The sequence below is a fragment of the Ranitomeya imitator genome, chromosome 4 (assembly GCF_032444005.1).
Source record: "Ranitomeya imitator isolate aRanImi1 chromosome 4, aRanImi1.pri, whole genome shotgun sequence".
Taxonomy (NCBI): domain Eukaryota; kingdom Metazoa; phylum Chordata; class Amphibia; order Anura; family Dendrobatidae; genus Ranitomeya; species Ranitomeya imitator.
Window position 1 is genome coordinate 529,744,831 of NC_091285.1, and position 18,932 is coordinate 529,763,762.

Below are 18,932 nucleotides of genomic sequence, written 5' to 3' on the forward strand. Positions count from 1 at the left end.
GTCTGCGGTCATTGCGAAATCACTCCACAACCTGGTCAGAAAACCCCTCTGTCCAACGCCACTTCTGATTTGTGCACCTCTAACACCTCTGCCCTGTTGCCCCCTGCAGCTCGTGTGAGAACCATCACCGTCGCTGTGTGCTGGGAATGCCTGAATCAAACGGCCTACAAGAGTTGCTTGTTTGGTTGCTAATATTTGTTCGAGGTTCTCATGTGGCATGATATTTTGCAATTTGCCTTTATAGCGAGGATCAAGGAGGTAGGCCAACCAGTAATCGTCATCAGTCATCATTTCAATAATGCGTGGGTCCCTTTTGAGGATACGTAAGGCATAATCCGCCATGTGGGCCAAAGTTCCAGTTGTCAAATCTGCGCTTGTGCTGGGTTGAGGGGCAGTTTCTGGCAAATCTACGTCACTTGTCTCCCTCAAAAAGCCTGAACCCGGCCTTGCAACGCCACCAGTTTCTATTGGCCCCGGAGAAGCTTGCTCATTCAAAAAATACTCATCCCCATCATCCTCCTCATCCTCCTTCTCTTCGCCCGCTACCTCGTCCTGTAGACTGCCCTGACCAGACAATGGCTGACTGTCATCAAGGCTTCCCTCTTCCTCGGCTGCAGACGACTGCTCCTTTATGTGCGTCAAACTTTGCATCAGCAGACGCATTAGGGGGATGCTCATGCTTATTATGGCGTTGTCTGCACTAACCAGCCGTGTGCATTCCTCAAAACACCGAAGTATTTGACACAGGTCTTGTACCTTCGACCACTGCACACCTGACAACTCCATGTCTGCCATCCAACTGCCTGCCCGTGTATGTGTATCCTCCCACAAATACATAACAGCACGCCTCTGTTCGCACTGTCTCTGAAGCATGTGCAGTGTGTAGTTCCACCTTGTTGCAACGTCGATGATTAGGCTATGCTGTGGGAGGTTCAAAGACGGCTGATGGTTCTGCATACGGCTGGAGTACACGGGCGAACGGCGGATATGCGAGCAAAGTATGCACACTTTAAGGAGCAGGTCGGGTAACCCCGGATAACTTTTCAGGAAGCACTGCGCCACCAGGTTTAAGGTGTGAGCCAGGCAAGGAATGTGTTTCAGTTGTAAAAGGGCTATGGCAGCCATAAAATTCCTTCCGTTATCACTCACTACTTTGCCTGCCTCAAGATGTACAGTGCCCAGCCATGACTGAGTTTCTTGCTGCAAGAACTCGGACAGAACTTCCGCAGTGTGTCTGTTATCGCCCAAACACTTCATTGCCAATACAGCCTGCTGACGCTTGCCACTAGCTGTCCCATAATGGGACACCTTGTGTGCAACAGTGGCAGCTGCGGATGGAGTGCTCGTGCGACTGCGGTCTGTGGATGAGTTCTCGCTTCTGCAGGAGGACGAGGAGGAGGGGGGGCCAACGCCTACAGCCAACTGTTTCCTAGACCGTGGGCTAGGCAGAACTGTCCCAATATTGCTGTCCCCTGTGGACCCTGCATCCACCACATTAACCCAGTATGCCGTGATGGACACGTAACGTCCCTGGCCATTCCTACTGGTCCATGCATCTGTTGTCAGGTGCATCTTTGTACTCACAGATTGCCTGAGTGCATGGACGATGCGGTGTTTTACATGCTGGTGGAGGGCTGGGATGGCTTTTCTCGAAAAGTGTCGACTGGGTAGCTCGTAGTGTGGTACAGCGTAGTCCATCAGGGCTTTGAAAGCTTTGCTTTCAACTAACCGGTAGGGCATCATCTCCAATGAGATTAGTCTAACAATGTGGGCGTTCAAACCCTGTGTACGTGGATGCGAGGATGAGTACTTCCTTTTCCTAATGAGAGTCTCATGTAGGGTGAGCTGGACTGGAGAGCTGCAGATCATGGAACTAGCGGGGGTGCCGGTGGACATGGCAGACAGAGAGGGTTGGAGATGGTATTCTTGCTGGTGCCCTACATGCAGTGTTTCCTACCACGAACCTGGTGATTCCCTGACTGCTTTGGCCTGGCGACGAAACCTGCACATTTACTGCAGGTGGTGCGGGAAATGGTGGGCTTACAGTGGGGGAAGGGATGTAGCGTTGCTGACTAGCTTCATTGGCCGAGGGTGCTACAACCTTAAGGGACATCTGGTAGTTAGTCCAGACTTGCAAATGCATGGTGGTTAAATGTCTACGCATGCAACTTGTATTTAGACTTTTAAGATTCTGACCTCTGCTTAAGGTAGTTGAACATTTTTGACAGATGGCTTTGCGCTGATCATTTGGATGTTGTTTAAAAAAATGCCAGACTGCACTCTTTCTACTATCGGATACCTTTTCAGGCATTGCAGACTGAGCTTCTTTAACCGGATGGCCACGCTGTCCTACAACTGGTTTTGGTTTTGCCACATGTTTTTGGCCAGATACGGGCCTGGCAGATGGAACCTGTTGCGATGTTGATGCCTGCTGCGGCTCCTCCTCCTCCGCTTCAGAGCTACTGCCGCCTACACCCTGTTCCCCCAATGGCTGCCAATCGGGATCAACTGGGTCATCTATGACCTCCTCTTCTATCTCGTGTGCAACTTCGTCTGTGTCACCGTGTAAGCCGGTGGTATAGCGTTCGTGACGGGGCACCATAGTCTCATCAGGGTCAGATTCTGGATAAGTACACTGCGAGGGCAATGTTCTGGTCTGAGTCAAAGGAACAGCATAGTAATCTGGCTGTGGCTGTGCATCTGTGCACTCCATGTCCGATTCAACTTGTAATGGGCATGGCCTGTTAACTATTTCACTTTCTAACCCAGGAACGGCATGTGTAAAGAGCTCCATGGAGTAACCTGTTGTGTCGCCTTCTCTGTTGTTCATGGTGAAGAAGACAAGGAAGCGACTTGTCCCTGACCATGAACATCCACTAACGATGTGCTGCTTTTACATTTAGCAGTTTCAGAAGGGGAGGCGAAAGAGCTAGAGGCTGAGTCAGCTTTTCCCACGACCACCTGATGCTCCACCACCACTACCATCATTACCAGCTGGCAATGACCGCCCACGGCCACGACCTCTTCCACCAGACTTCCTCATTGTTTGAAAAACGTAACCAAACTAACGGTATTTGTTACTGTAAAACCAGTTACAAGGTGAACTCAAACTTCTGTTGGATTTATATATCCCTTTATAGGTGGGTGAGACTGCAGGGAAAATCAGGCCCAATGTATAACAGTACACAGCTTCAGTGGCAGACAGATATGCCACTAACAGGACTGACGCAGATGCACACACTACCAATAAAAATCTCCCCCTTTTTATTTTTTCAGGGAGAATATTGAAGAAATGTGGCCCACTCTTATACAGTATATGTTCTGTGGCATACAATGAAAGACAAATGCCACACACAGGACTGGCACTGAGGCAGATTTGCCAATCTTAATCTCCCACTATTTTTTTTTTCCTGGGAGAATTGTCAAAAAATCTGGCCCAGTGTTACACACTAGGTTTTATGTGGCACAAAATGAGAGACAGATGGCACACACAGGACTGGCACTGAGGCAGAAATGCCAATCTTAATCTCCCACTAGTTTTTTTTTACTGAGAGAATTGACAAAAAATCTGGCCCAGTATTACACACTAGGTTTTCTGTGGCACAAAATGAGAGACAGATGCCACACACAGCACTGGCACTGAGGCAGAATTGCCAATCTTAATCTCCCACTATTTTTTTGTATTTATGGGAGAATTGGCAAGAAATCAGGCCCACTGTTAGACTGTATGTTTTCTGCGCCAGAAAATGAGACACAGGACTGCCACTGATGCAGATTTGCCAATTTTAATCTGCACCCTTTTTTTTTTTTCTTCAGGGAGACTAGTGAATAAATCTGGGCCACTGTATTAGAGTATATTTTCTGTGGCAGAAAGTGGCTTGAGGAGATATAACGAAAAAAAAAGGGACTGTACTACAATTACTATCTCCCTGCAGTAATCTCAGTAAAGTATGGCAGGCAGCAATAAAAAGGAGTGGACTGCTGCACAAAAAAGTCAAAAGTGTGGACAAACAAACAAGATAGCTGTGCAGAAAGGAAGGAGCAACAGGATTTGTGCTTTGAAAAAAGCAGTTGGTTTGCACAGCGGCGTACAAACAGCAATGTAGCTATCAGGGAGCCTTCTAGGGCAGCCCAATGAGCTACAGCGCTGAGGAAATAAATGTAGCCTCCACTGTCCCTGCAAACAAAAGGTGGTGTTGGACAGTGGAAATCGCTACAGCACAAGCGGTTTGGGGGTTAATGTACCCTGCCTAACGCTATCCCTGCTTCTGACGAAGCGGCAGCAACCTCTCCCTATGCTCAGATCAGCAGCAGTAAGATGGCGGTCGGCGGGAACGCCCCTTTATAGCCCCTGTGACGCCGCAGAAATCAAGCCAATCACTGCCATGCCCTTCTCTAAGATGGTGGGGACCAGGAACTATGTCATCACGCTGCCCACACTCTGCGTCCACCTTCATTGGCTTAGAAATGGCGCTGAACGCATCATCGAAACGCGACTTTGGCGCGAAGGTCGCCGAACGCGTGGCCGACCCCACACAGGGATCGGGTCGGGTTTCATGAAACCCGACTTTGCCAAATGTCGGCGACTTATGAAAATGACCGATCCGTTTCGCTCAACCCTAGAAGGCAGCGTTTTGGACCCGTCGAGAAAACACTGCATCCAAAACGCTACTACTTCCGTATCATGGGCACATGGCCTTACAGGCTAACTAATTTCTGAAATCTGGGTCAAAATTATGTAAGCACACAAATCTCCAAGGGTGCCCAAACTTTTCCATCAGCTCATTTTCCTATCTGTAATTTTTAAAATGAAAAAAAATGACTATATATATATATAGTAGCCAATATATATATTGGCTACAATACAAAGGAAATGTGTCATCTTTAACTTTAGGCCTTTTGGAGATCATATCATCTTCAACTTACTTAACCCCTTCACCACCTTGGGATTTTCTGATTTTACATTTTCGTCTTTTGCTCTTCTTCCCAGAGCCATAACTTTTTATTTTTCCGTCAATATTGCCATGTGAGGGCTTTTTTTGTTGTAAGACGTCTACAAGAAATTTGTACTTTTGAACAACACCATTGGTTTTACCATATTGTCTACTGGAAAACGGTAAAAAATATTCTAAGTGCAGTGAAATTGCACAAAAATGCAATTCCACAATTGTTTTTAATTTTTTTTACCATGTTCACTAAATGCTAACACTGACCTGCCATTATGATTCTCCAGGTCATTGCGAGTTTGTAGATACCAAACATGCCTAGGTTCTTTTTTATTTAACTGGTAAAAAAAATTCTAGTTTTCTAAAATAAAGTCGCCATTTTCCAAGACCCATAGTGTCCCCATTTTTCATGATCTGAAGCTGTATGAGGGCTTATTTTGTGCGTGCTGAGCATTATGCTTCTCCAGGTCATTACGAGTTTGCAGATACCAAACATGTATAGGTTTTTTATTTATTTAAGTGGTGAAAAAAAATTCCAAAGTTTCTAAACAAAAAAAAAAAACTTTTACATGCCACTGTATATAGCCTGGTTAAAGGTGTTTCAAAAGAAGAGAAAGGGGATAATATGGAATGTTTTATTATATTCATAGGAAAACACACCAAGAGCTGAGAATTTGCTGTATTTTAAAATATGGATGGCTTTCAAGAGTACTGACTCTTTTATGCATTTACAGGTCCTTCTCAAAAAATTAGCATATAGTGTTAAATTTCATTATTTACCATAATGTAATGATTACAATTAAACTTTCATATATTATAGATTGATTATCCACCAACTGAAATTTGGCAGGTCTTTTATTGTTTTAATACTGATGATTTTGGCATACAACTCCTGATAACCCAAAAAACCTGTCTCAATAAATTAGCATATCAAGAAAAGGTTCTCTAAACGACCTATTACCCTAATCTTCTGAATCAACTAATTAACTCTAAACACATGCAAAAGATACCTGAGGCTTTTATAAACTCCCTGCCTGGTTCATTACTCAAAACCCCCATCATGGGTAAGACTAGCGACCTGACAGATGTCAAGAAGGCCATCATTGACACCCTCAAGCAAGAGGGTAAGACCCAGAAAGAAATTTCTCAACAAATAGGCTGTTCCCAGAGTGCTGTATCAAGGCACCTCAATGGTAAGTCTGTTGGAAGGAAACAATGTGGCAGAAAACGCTGTACAACGAGAAGAGGAGACCGGACCCTGAGGAAGATTGTGGAGAAGGACCGATTCCAGACCTTGGGGAACCTGAGGAAGCAGTGGACTGAGTCTGGTGTGGAAACATCCAGAGCCACCGTGCACAGGCGTGTGCAGGAAATGGGCTACAGGTGCCGCATTCCCCAGGTAAAGCCACTTTTGAGCTACAGAGAGGCAGCACTGGACTGTTGCTAAGTGGTCCCAAGTACTTTTTTCTGATGAAAGCAAATTTTGCATGTCATTCGGAAATCAAGGTGCCAGAGTCTGGAGGAAGACTGGGGAGAAGGAAATGCCAAAATGCCTGAAGTCCAGTGTCAAGTACCCACAGTCAGTGATGGTGTGGGGTGCCATGTCAGCTGCTGGTGTTGGTCCACTGTGTTTAATCAAGGGCAGGGTCAATGCAGCTAGCTATCAGGAGATTTTGGAGCACTTCATGCTTCCATCGGCTGAAATGCTTTATGGAGATGAAGATTTCATTTTTCAGCACGACCTGGCACCTGCTCACAGTGCCAAAACCACTGGTAAATGGTTTACTGACCATGGTATTACTGTGCTCAATTGGCCTGCCAACTCTCCTGACCTGAACCCCATAGAGAATCTGTGGGATATTGTGAAGAGAAAGTTGAGAGACGCAAGACCCAACACTCTGGATGAGCTTAAGGCCGCTATTGAAGCATCCTGGGCCTCCATAACATCTCAGCAGTGTCACAGGCTGATTGCCTCCATGCCACGCCGCATTGAAGCAGTCATTTCTGCCAAAGGATTCCCGAGCAAGTATTGAGTGCATAACTGAACATTATTATTTGTTGGTTTTTTTGTTTGTTATTAAAAAACACTTTTATTTGATTGGATGGGTGAAATATGCTAATTTATTGAGACAGGTTTTTTGGGTTATCAGGAGTTGTATGCCAAAATCATCAGTATTAAAACAATAAAAGACCTGACAAATTTCAGTTGGTGGATAATGAATCTATAATATATGAAAGTTTAATTGTAATCATTATATTATGGTAAATAATGAAATTTAACACTATATGCTAATTTTTTGAGAAGGACCTGTAGTTTATTTAGTAGGGATAGCTGACTAGGAGACTGCCTAAAGAATTGTAGTTTGTTTAGACAAGACAATATACCTTTTTTCACTGGTTGCAGTTGTTGTCATAGAGTTGGTGGAAGGTTGTAGAGCCAGGAGTAGTTGTGACTCAGTCCTTTGTTGTTGGTTAATATTTTGTGAAAGTCACAGTTATACATTTTTGTTGCAAATTTTCCACAGTTTTGCTGTGATTATTAATCAATATTTTCATACAGCAAAATAATTTTGTATACGGTAATTGTTTTTTATATTTATTTATTTATTTTACTCATTTATATAGCGCCTTTAATTCCACAGCGCTTTACAGACATATATATCAGTAAATACTATTGAGCTGATTTTTTTTATTGTAGCCATCTTATCTTTTCATCAGTCATATAGTATGTATTTTGCATTTCCTGGAGAAAAGGCTAAGTAATCTTATTTTATTTAACCCCTTAGCGACCACCGATACGCCTTTTAATGGCGGCCGCTAAGGGTACTTAAACCACAGCGCCGTTAATTAACGGCGCTGTGGAAAAAGTCAATAGCGCCCCCCAGAGGCCGATTTTCTCCGGGGTCTCAGCTGCCGGGGGTAGCCGAGACCCCAGAGAACATGATTCGGGGGGTTTTTAACCCACCCCGCATTTGCAATCGCCGGTAATTAACCGTTTACCGGCGATCGCAAAAAAAAACAAAAAAAAAAACGCGATCTCTTTAATTTCTCTGTCCTCCGATGTGATCGCACATCGGAGGACAGAGAAAAGGGGTCCTAGGTGGCCCCCCAATACTCACCTAGCTCCCCCGATGCTCCTCGTGTCTCCCGGTGGGCGCCGCCATCTTCAAAATGGCGGGCGCATGCGCAGTGCGCCCGCCGGCCGGCACCAGGAGAATCTTTGGGGTATCGGCTGCCGGGGGTAGCCGAGACCCCAAAGAGCATGATCGGGTCGGTTTTACCGACCCCTGTTTTGCGATCGCCGGTAATTAACTGTTTACCGGCGACCGCAAAAAAAAAAAAAAAAAGTAAAGTGTAATTCTCTGTCCTCTGATGTGATCGCACATCAGAGGACAGAGAAATAGGGGGATTCGGGGACCCTACAATACTCACCTGTGTCCCTGGATCCTCTTGCTGCTCCTCCTGGCCGCCGGCAGAAGAACATGGCGGACGCATGCCCAGTGCGCCCGCCATCTGTCTCCATCTGCCGGCCGGCAGGAGAACAGCAGTTGGGGCTAAAATTAGGGTTAGGGGTAGGGTTAGGGTTAGGGGTAGGGTTAGGGTTAGGGTTAGGGGTAGGGGTAGGGTTAGGGGTAGAGTTAGGTTAGGGTTTAGGGGTAGGGCTAGGGGTAGGGTTAGGGTTAGGGGAAGGGTTAGGTTAGGGTTAGGGGTAGGGTTAGGGGTAGGGTTAGGGGTAGGGTTAGGGTTAGGGGTAGGGTTAGGGGTAGGGTTAGGGGTAGGGTTAGGGGTAGGGTTAGGTTAGGGGTAGGGTTAGGGTTAGGGCTAGGGTTAGAGCTAGGGTTAGGGCTAGGGTTGGGGCTAAATTTAGGGTTAGGTTTGGGGCTAAATTTAGGGTTAGGCTTCTTTCACACTTACGTCGGTACGGGGCCGTCGCAATGCGTCGGCCCGACATACCGACGCACGTTGTGAAAATTGTGCACAACGTGGGCAGCAGCTGTAGTTTTTCAACGCATCCGCTGCCCAATCTATGTCCTGGGGAGGAGGGGGCGGAGTTACGGCCACGCATGCGCGGTCAGAAATGGCGGATGCGACGTACAAAAAAAACGTTTCATTGAACTTTTTTTGTGCCGACGGTCCGCCAAAACACAACTGATCCAGTGCACGACGGACGCGACGTGTGGCCATCCGTCACGATCCGTCGGCAATACAAGTCTATGGGCAAAAAACGCATCCTGCGGGCACATTTGCAGGATCCGTTTCTTGTCCAAAACGACGGATTGCGACGGAATGCCAAACGACGCAAGTGTGAAAGTAGCCTTAGGGCTAGGGTTAGGGTTGGGGCTAAAGTTAGGGCTAGGGTTGGGGCTAAAGTTAGGGTTAGAGCTGGGATTAGGGTTAGGGTTTGGATTAGGGTTGGTATTAGGGTTAGGGTTGGCATTAGGGTTACGCTTGGGATTAGGGTTAGGTTTGGGATTAGGGTTAAGGTTAGGGTTGTGATTAGGGGTGTATTGGGATTAGGGTTAGGTTTGAGGTTAGGGTTGAGATTAGGATTAGGGGTATGTTGGATTTAGGGTTTTGATTAGGGTTATGGTTAGGGTTGACATTAGGGTTGTTTTGGGGTAAGGGTTGTGATTATGGTTATTATTAGTGATTAGGATTATGGATCAGGTTGGGATTAGGGTTAGGGGTGTGTTGGGGTTAGGGTTGGAGCTAGAATTGGGGGGTTTCGACTGTTTAGGTACATCAGGGGGTCTCCAAACACGACAGCCAATTTTGCGCTCAAAAAGTCAAATGGTGCTCCCTCCCTTCTGAGCTCTGCCGTGCGCCCAAACAGTGGGTTACCCCCACATATGGGGCATCAGCGTACTTGGGATAAATTGGACAACAACTTCTGGGGTCCAATTTCTCTTGTTACCCTTGTGAAAATAAAAACTTGGGGGCTACAATATCTTTTTTGTGAAAAAAAAAATATTTTTTATTTTCACGACTCTGCATTCTAAACTTCTGTGAAGCACTTGGGCATTCAAAGTTCTCACCACACATCTAGATAAGTTCCTTGGGGGGTCTAGTTTCCAAAATGGGGTCACTTGTGGGGGGTTACTACAGTTAAGGTATATCAGAAGCTCTGCAATCGCAACATAATGCCCACAGACCATTCTATCAAAGTCTGCATTCCAAAAAGGCGCTCCTTCCCTTCCGAGCTCTGCCGTGCGCCGAAACAGTGGTTTACCCCCACATATGGCGCATCAGCGTACTCGGGATAAATTGGACAACAACTATTGCAGTCCAATTTCTCCTGTTACCCTTGAGAAAATAAAAACTTGGGGGCTACAATATCTTTTTTGTGAAAAAAAAAATATTTTTTATTTTCACGACTCTGCATTCTAAACTTCTGTGAAGCACTTGGGCATTCAAAGTTCTCACCACAGATCTAGATAAGTTCCTTGGGGGGTCTAGTTTCCAAAATGGGGTCACTTGTGGGGGGTTACTACAGTTTAGGTACATCAGGGGCTCTGCAATCGCAACATAATGCCCACAGACCATTCTATCAAAGTTTGCATTCCAAATAGGCGCTCCTTCCCTTCCGAGCTCTGCCGTGCGCCCAAACAGTGGTTTACCCCCACATATGGTGCATCAGTGTACTCGGGATAAATTGGACAACAACTATTGCAGTCCAATTTCTCCTGTTACCCTTGTGAAAATAAAAACTTGGGGGCTACAATATCTTTTTTGTGGAAAAAAAATATATTTTTTATTTTCACGACTCTGCATTCTAAACTTCTGTGAAGCACTTGGGCATTCAAAGTTCTCACCACACATCTAGATAAGTTCCTTGGGGGGTCTAGTTTCCAAAATGGGGTCACTTGTGGAGGGTTTCTACTAGTTAGGTACATCAGGGGCTCGGCAAACGCAACATAATACCCGCAGACCATTCCATCAAAGTCTGCATTCCAAAACGGCGCTCCTTCCTTCCGAGCTCTGCCGTGCGCCCAAACAGTGGTTTACCCCCACATATGGGGTACCAGCACACTCAGGACAAATTGGACAACAACTTTTGGGGTCCAATTTCTCTTGTTACCCTTGTGAAAATAAAAATTTGGGGGCTAAAAAATCTTTTTTGTGGAAAAAAAAATATTTTTTATTTTCACGGCTCTGCATTATAAACTTCTGTGAAGCACTTGGGCATTCAAGGTTCTCACCACACATCTAGATAAGTTCCATGGGGGGTCTAGTTTCCAAAATGGGGTCACTTGTGGGGGATTTCTACTGTTTAGGCACATCAGGGGCTCTCCAAACGCGACATGGCATCCGATCTCAATTCCAGCCAATTCTACATTGAAAAAGTAAAACGGCACTCTTTCTCTTCCAAGCTCTGCGGTGCGCCCAAACAGTGGTTTACCCCCACATGTTGGGTATCGACGTACTCAGGAGAAATTGCACAACAACTTTTGTGGTCTAATTTCTCCTGTTACCCTTGTGAAAATAAAAATTTGTGGGCAAAAAGATCATTTTTGTAGAAAAAATGCAATTTTTTTTTTCACGGCTCTACGTTATAAACTTCTGTGAAGCACATGGGGGTTCAAAGTGCTCGCCACACATCTAGATAAGTTCCTTAAGGGGTCTAGTTTCCAAAATGGTGTCACTTGTGGGGGGTTTCCACTGTTTCGGCACATCAGGGGCTCTCCAAACGCGACATGGCGTCCAATCTCAATTCCAGCCAATTCTACATTGAAAAAGTAAAACGGCACTCCTTCTCTTCCAAGCTCTGCGGTGCGCCCTAACAGTGGTTTACCCCCACATATTGGGTATCAGCGTACTCAGGAGAAATTGCTCAACAACTTTTGTGGTCTAATTTCTCCTGTTACCCTTGTGAAAATAAAAATTTGTGGGCAAAAAGAAAATTTTTGTAGAAAAAATGCGATTTTTTTTTCACGGCTCTACATTATAAACTTCTGTGAAGCACATGGGGGTTCAAAGTGCTCACCACACATCTAGATAAGTTCCTTAAGGGGTCTAGTTTCCAAAATGGTGTCACTTGTGGGGAGTTTCCACTGTTTAGGCACATCAGGGGCTCTCTAAACGTGACATGGCGTCCGATCTCAATTCCAGCCAATTCTGCATTGAAAAAGTCAAACGGCGCTCCTTCACTTCTAAGTTCTGCGGTGCGCCCAAAAAGTTGTTTACCCCCACATATGGGGTATTGGCGTATTCAGAAGAAATTGCATAACAAAATTTATGGTTACATTTCTGTTTTTACACTTGTGAAAATAAAAAAAATGGTTCTGATTTAAGATGTTTGCAAAAAAAAGTTAAATGTTCATTTTTTCCTTCCACATTGTTTCAGTTCCTGTGAAGCACGTAAAGGGTTAATAAACTTCTTGAATGTGGTTTTGAGAACCTTGAGGGGTGTAGTTTTTAGAATGGTGTCACACTTCATTATTTTCTATCATATAGACCCCTCAAAATGACTTCAAATGTGATGTGGTCCCTAAAAAAAAATGGTGTTATAAAAATGAGAAATTGCTGGTCAACTTTTAACCCTTATAACTCCCTAACAAAAATAAATTTTGTTTCCAAAATTGTGCTGATGTAAAGTAGACATGTGGGAAATGTTTTTTATTAACTATTTTTCTTGACATATCTCTCTGATTTAAGGGCATAAAAATACAAAGTTTGAAAATTGCAAAATTTTAAAAATTTTCGCCATATTTCCGTTTTTTTCATAAATAATCGCAAGTAATATCGAAGAAATGTTACCACTAACATGAAGTACAATATGTCACGAAAAAACATTCTCAGAATCAGCGGGATCCGTTGAAGCGTTCCAGAGTTATAACCTCATAAAGTGACAGTGGTCAGAATTGCAAAAATTGGCCTGGTCATTAAGTACCAAATTGGCTCTGTCACTAAGGGGTTAACCGATCACTCCAAATTGCACAATATAAAGTGAATGGAATGGCTCTTCCATTGGAAGCATCTGTTGAAAATACAGAAAATCAGATTAACGAGGTCCAAAGTCAAAGCTATACAAAGGATGAATAATGTTGTGTAATTATATTACTGTCATTAGCATAACTTTATCACTATTTATGAGCAAATAAACATCCAGATATGGATAATTAAATACAGGTGTAACTATCAAAGAGGAAGATAAAGAGCTGCACATTGTAGAGAATGTTGACAATGGACTTTTACTGAGTTTTTGCTACTATAGATCAAGCACGTATGGTTTTGTATGAATACAGATCTTTTTTAATGTGTTATTTGAAACTGATTTGTTGTTTACATCGAGTTTTATTTATTTTTGTTCCACGTTTCCATATTAGTAAAAGGGTCCAAATATTTTGCAGCATTCATTCTGGCCACTAAGCATCGTATTAGACTGACAACGTTTTGTAGATGTCACTTTGCAAAAGTTATCTTTCCAGAAGGTGGCAGTGGATTTTTATCACCCTGTAATCAAATATGTTGCTAAAATGTTGAGACGGATCGCCTCCTATCAAAAATTAATTTGTATATTTTGTTCTGCCATGTTAGCTCTCGCCTTTGTTAGGCATGTTTTCTCATTTTTAAGTTTTGTAAGATATTTGTTGAATCCTTGAGTAACTGCACAATCCAGAGGCCGAGGGAAGACATTAAAAGTTGTTGTTGAGTATGGAGCATGAATGGGCAGTGTGAATTGGTGCAGACTGGGTTTGTGAGATGGTCAGGTATATTAGTCTGATTCTTTCTGTCATTCAGAGTGAGTCACAAAAAGGCATATCACAGATACAAGTTGAGCATTCTAAAACAGTCTAAAATGGAGATATGAGTGAGGTTAGGCTACTGGAGGGGCCATTATTGACCAATGCATAGAAGACTGGCCAGCCATAAGGCAAAAGTGGCACTGGAAGCATAAATCTGCCACTAGTGGTAAAAATACGGCAGCAGTGGAAGGGGTGACTTGTTTGCCACATATACCAGGAGAAGTGTATCATTTCCATGAATTAAAGGTAAGGAAAGATCGGAGAAGCTAATTGTGGAGAGGTCCACATGATGCATCCAGATTCCAGATCATTTGGGGCTACTCCAGTTTGTGTAGCAGCGACTGCCAGAAATTGTGAGAGCATAGAGGAAGGCTAGTGAGTCTTGAGCCTTTTGTATGTTCAGGGAGAAATTATGTCTTTTGCTTGCACAAGATTCAAGCGCTTTTTCAATGACATGGGAAGTGAAGAGGATATCAATCATGCCCATGGGGTCGTGATTATGCCATATGGTGCCGGACAGATCTCAGAGAAGAGATGTCCCCTTTTCAGGCAGTATAGTCCTGATTCAGCCTACAATGAGCAGCATGTTTAGCAGTCACATGGCTTGCTCTGAGTGCTCTGCTTGTTGTTTACTTGTAACAGAGGATGAAATATAAAGATAATTAGTTTAATTCTTCCATATCTTCCACTTTATTTGGTTACGTCATAATGGGCAGTCTGATGACAGGACCTCTTTACACTTTGGCCCATTGAACCAATAAATGTGCTGGGTAGGGTCCTTTAACAGAAGTGTAAATAGAACTTTGTAATCTTTGAGAGAGGTTTAATAGGTAAGAAATCTAATTTTAATCTATACACATGAATCTACCAGTGCCCAGTTGGCGGTCCCGAGTCTGATGGTCTTGGTCTAATTGACTTGGCCCAATATTCTTCTACGACACCCTTTTTAGTGCCAAAATTATGCACAAAGATTTCAGTATAGAAGAAAGTAGCATAAAAGAATGATGGAACAGTTAATTATGACCTAGTTGGCTTTGTGGTGGGGCAGGGTGTACGGAGGAAGGTTCAGACACTTGGCAGCCTTTCGACTGCCCACTAGGCCCTTATGTTTTAATATTGCACATCAATTAAAAGTTTTCTTTGTTGACTATGACTCCTTTCTTGATTGATTTAATAAGCAGTAAGGAGCTGACACTCCTTTCAAAACAAAAAACAAAGAGCAAAGAAAGGCATAAATGGAAACTTCAGTATCAATTGTGGTGTCATTCAATACAAATAGTATATGTCTATTACTCTTTCTTGGTCAATACTCACATATCTGTTCTCGGAATGTCCAGCTCCATTTTCCGTGCCTCTCAGCCATTCGTCTGCACGATACATTTGGGTGTATTAGATTATGTATAACTTTTGAAGTTTTATTATGTGAATAGCATTAATCCATTAATTATTTGAACGGCAATAATCCAGAAAGTCTGCAAAGATAATTTGTATGAGAAAAGAGATAAATCAATAAGCGTATGTGATATCACTTATCAGCCGATCGTTCCAAGAGCTCTTTACTCTACAGATCTGTAGGTGTAGAAAATGAGACAGCAGCTGCATGAAGGAATACAGTTTGGCAGGTTGTAAGAAAAAAAATCTCATTCTTATTGAGAGTTGTGTCTCTTGGATAAAAGGATTACAAATGAATGTATCAAGAAAATATAAATACTTGTGCACAATATTAGCTATATGTTCTTAAAATGGGTTAAATACATTACTGATGATTTAATGCTACATGCCACTCAGCTATCTCATATGAATCTGTGTAATGTTTCTAGTGTGTTACCATCCTAAACAGGATTGCTGCACATCCTGTGTGAGCAGCCCCTGAGATTTGCAAAGTTTATACCTCATGAAATTGGGATTCCAAAAAAGTTTCCAAGAAATGAAGAAGTTTTCTAGTAGTCTTAATATGTTTTTCATATATTTTCCTTAGAGGGAACCTGTCAGCAGTTTTGGCCTATAAAAGATACGGCCATCACCATTCAGGGCTTATACAGAGCATTTTATAATGCTGTATGCAGTGGGGGAAATAAGTATTTGATTCCTTGCTGATATTGCAAGTTTGCCCACTAACAAATACATGAACAGTCTAACATTTTATGGTTAGGCTAGTTTTAACACTAAGAGAAAGAATATCAAAAATAAAATCCAGAAAATTACATTGTATAAATTATACAAATGTATTTGCATTTTGCAGTAAGAAATAAGTATTTGATCAATCTGGCAAGCAAGACTTAATACTTGGTGGCAAAACCTTTGTTGGTAAGCACAGCAGTCAAATGTTTTTTATAGTTGATGATGAGGTTTGTGCACGTCAGGAGGAATTTTGGTCCACTCCTCTTTGCAGATCATGTCTAAATCATTAAGATTTTGAGGCTGTCGCTTGGCAACTCGGAGCTTCAACTCTCTCCATAAGTCTTCTATGGGATTAAGGTCTGGAGACTGGCTAGGCCACTCTATGACTTTAATGGTTTTCTTTTTGAGCCATTTCTTTATTGCCTTGGCTGTATGCTTTGGGTCATTGTCTTGCTGGAAAACCCAGCCACGACCCATTTTTAATGTCCTGGCAGAGGGAAGGAAGCTGTCACTCAGGATTTTACGGCACATGGCTCCATCCATTCTCCCATTGACGCGGTGAAGTAGTCCTCTGCCCTTAGCAGAGAAACCTTTCCAAAACATAATGTTTCCACCTCCATACTTGACAGTGGGGATGGTGTTCTTTGGGTCATAGGCAGCATTTCTCTTCCTTCAAACACGGCGAGTTGAGTTAATGCCAAAGACATCAATTTTTGTCTGATCTGACCACAGCACCTTCTCCCATTCACTCACAAAATCATCCAGGTGTTCATTGGCAAACTTCAGACAGGCCTGCACATGTGCTTTCTTGAGCAGGGGGACCTTGCGGGCACTGCAGGATTTTAAACCTTTATGGCGTAATGTGTTAGCAATGGATTTCTTGGTGACTGTGGTCCCAGCTGCCTTGAGATCATTAACAAGTCCCTCCCCCCGTGTAGTTTAAGGCTGATCTCTCACCTTCCTCATGATCAAGAATACCTCAGGAGGTGAGATTTTGCATGGTGCCCCAGATAAATGTTGATTGACAGTCATTTAGTCATTTTGTATTTCTCCATTTTCTTTCTATTGCACCAACAGTTGTCTCCTTCTCACCCAGCTTCTTACTTATGGTTTTGTAGCCCATTCCAGCTTTGTGAAGGTCTAAGATCTTGTCCCTGACATCTTTAGAAAGCTGTTTGGTCTTGCCCATGTTGTAGAAGTTAGTCTGACTGATTAATTGAGTCTGTGGACAGGAGTCTTTTATAAAGGTTACTATGTAAGACAGCTGTCTTTAATGCAGGTATCGAGTTGATTATGAGCGTCTAACTGGTCTGTAGGAGCCAGAACTCTTAATGGTTGGTAGGGTATCAAATACTTATTTCTCACTGCAAAATGCAAATAAATTTATATAATTTATACAATGTGATTTTCTGGATTTTATTTTTGATATTTGATCTCTCAATGTTAAAATTAACCTACCCTTAAAATTTAGACTGTTCATGTCTTTGTCAGTGGCCAAACTTACAAAATCAGCAAGGGATCAAATACTTATTTTCCCCACTGTATAAGCCCCGAACCCGACCTGGAAGAACTGAAAAATAAGTTTTATTATACTCACCTGCGGGGCAGTCCCGTCCAAGGAGTGTCGCTCTTCTTGGTTTGGTGCCTCCCATCTTCTTATGATCGTCATCCTCCTTCTTGCTTCTTGAAGACACGACCCTACATTATCTACACAGGGTCCCCAGCATCGCGCTCCTGTACAGGCGTTCTTCTCTGCCCCATTGAGGGCAGAGCAAAGTACTAGAGTGCGCAGGTGGTGAGACTCTTTAACCTCTTTGGAATCCTGTAACTGATCCCAACAACAGGAGGCCTGAAGGTGAGCATGTATGTCACCACTCCAACAGACAGTGAATAGATCCTTTGTTTTTGGGAGAACACTTTCAATTTGCATACTGAAAGAGGGCTTGTCAGCAGAATATTCAACCCCCTAACTAAATGTAAATCCCCTCTAATGCTTATTACATTCATTCCTCTATAGTAAAATTTTGTTGAGGCATTTTTTTAAAAAAATCTGTTTTTGAAGGTTTATGCTCAAGAGCATTGTGACAGGCACTTCACTCACCAGCTCTGCTGTACTTTGCCACCCATCACCGTCCTTGGGTCATTTACAGGTCACTCTTCCCACAGTGACCTGTCTCTTTTGCACAGGTGCCATCATTGCCCAGGCTTGTTTCATCAGAAGAGGCAGCAGCTGCACAGTGAACAACTGATGATGTTGCAAGATCAATGTACAGCCCCGCAATAGTGTAATAGAGTGCAGGGTTGAGTATGTCACCACGGAACAGACAGACCAACTGTTAAAAAGGATTTATTAACAGGAGTAACATTCTCCTCGCAGGGAGTAAACAGGAGGTTAATAAAGATAAAGCAAGCAGTATAACAGTACACAACAAGTTAACTGAAGCTATGAAACAGTTAAGCAGAATCACAACGGTTAACGAATGTTCTTGTAACTTATCAATCCAGGGCGGTCCTGACTGGAGGGTCCTTATTTCAACGTGGGTACAGTCACCAGCAGTGCTTGAGATCCTGAAGTCTCTCTTCTGTCTCTTGGGCATTGGAGACTCTGGGGTTAAGTCTTTTCTTCCAGTGAAGCTGAAAGCAGGAAGTAACTCAGCCAATCTGCTGCGAGTCTCTGTATATCAGGCTGGCCGGCTTTCTGCAGTTCCAATGCTACACACAGACTGAGCAGTTTACTTGTCACTCTCAGGGGTTCTGGCTTGTCATTGCGGTCACCGGGGCTGCGCACTCAGGCCACTGTCAGGAGATGCGTCTTTTCGGATTACGGAGGCTGCCAAGTCCACACTCTCACATCCAGCCTTCACTATGGTGGGTATCTCAGCCTCAGTGCCCTCACGGGGAGCACTACCTTTAGGGGAGCACGATGCTGCAGCCTTCCCTCTTTTTGGCGCGCTGCCCTCTCTCTGCTCTCCTGCTCTTTTTCTGACCACACCCCTCTCTCTTCCCAGCAGTCACCTGGTCCCCTCTGTCCAGGGCAGAAAGTCTTCCCCCCAACAACCCAGCTGTCTGACTAAGTGGTTCCAGGCAAGGAGCAGGGAAAGCAACCTCCTTACAATGT

General features: G+C 43.6%; 1 protein-coding gene and 1 long non-coding RNA gene across 2 annotated transcripts in view; one reads left to right on the top strand and one right to left on the bottom strand.

Moving 5' to 3' along the window:
* LOC138674586 (uncharacterized) overlaps positions 1–18,932 on the top strand; it is a 434,601-nt gene that overhangs the window by 54,266 nt on the left and 361,403 nt on the right. The gene's annotated exons all lie outside the window — the stretch shown is intronic.
* LOC138674239 (uncharacterized) lies at positions 12,576–18,107 on the bottom strand. Its single transcript, XR_011320542.1, has 3 exons — positions 17,916–18,107; positions 15,008–15,165; positions 12,576–12,924 (listed from the first exon to the last, which is right to left on the bottom strand). It is a non-coding gene; the product is annotated as an uncharacterized lncRNA (long non-coding RNA).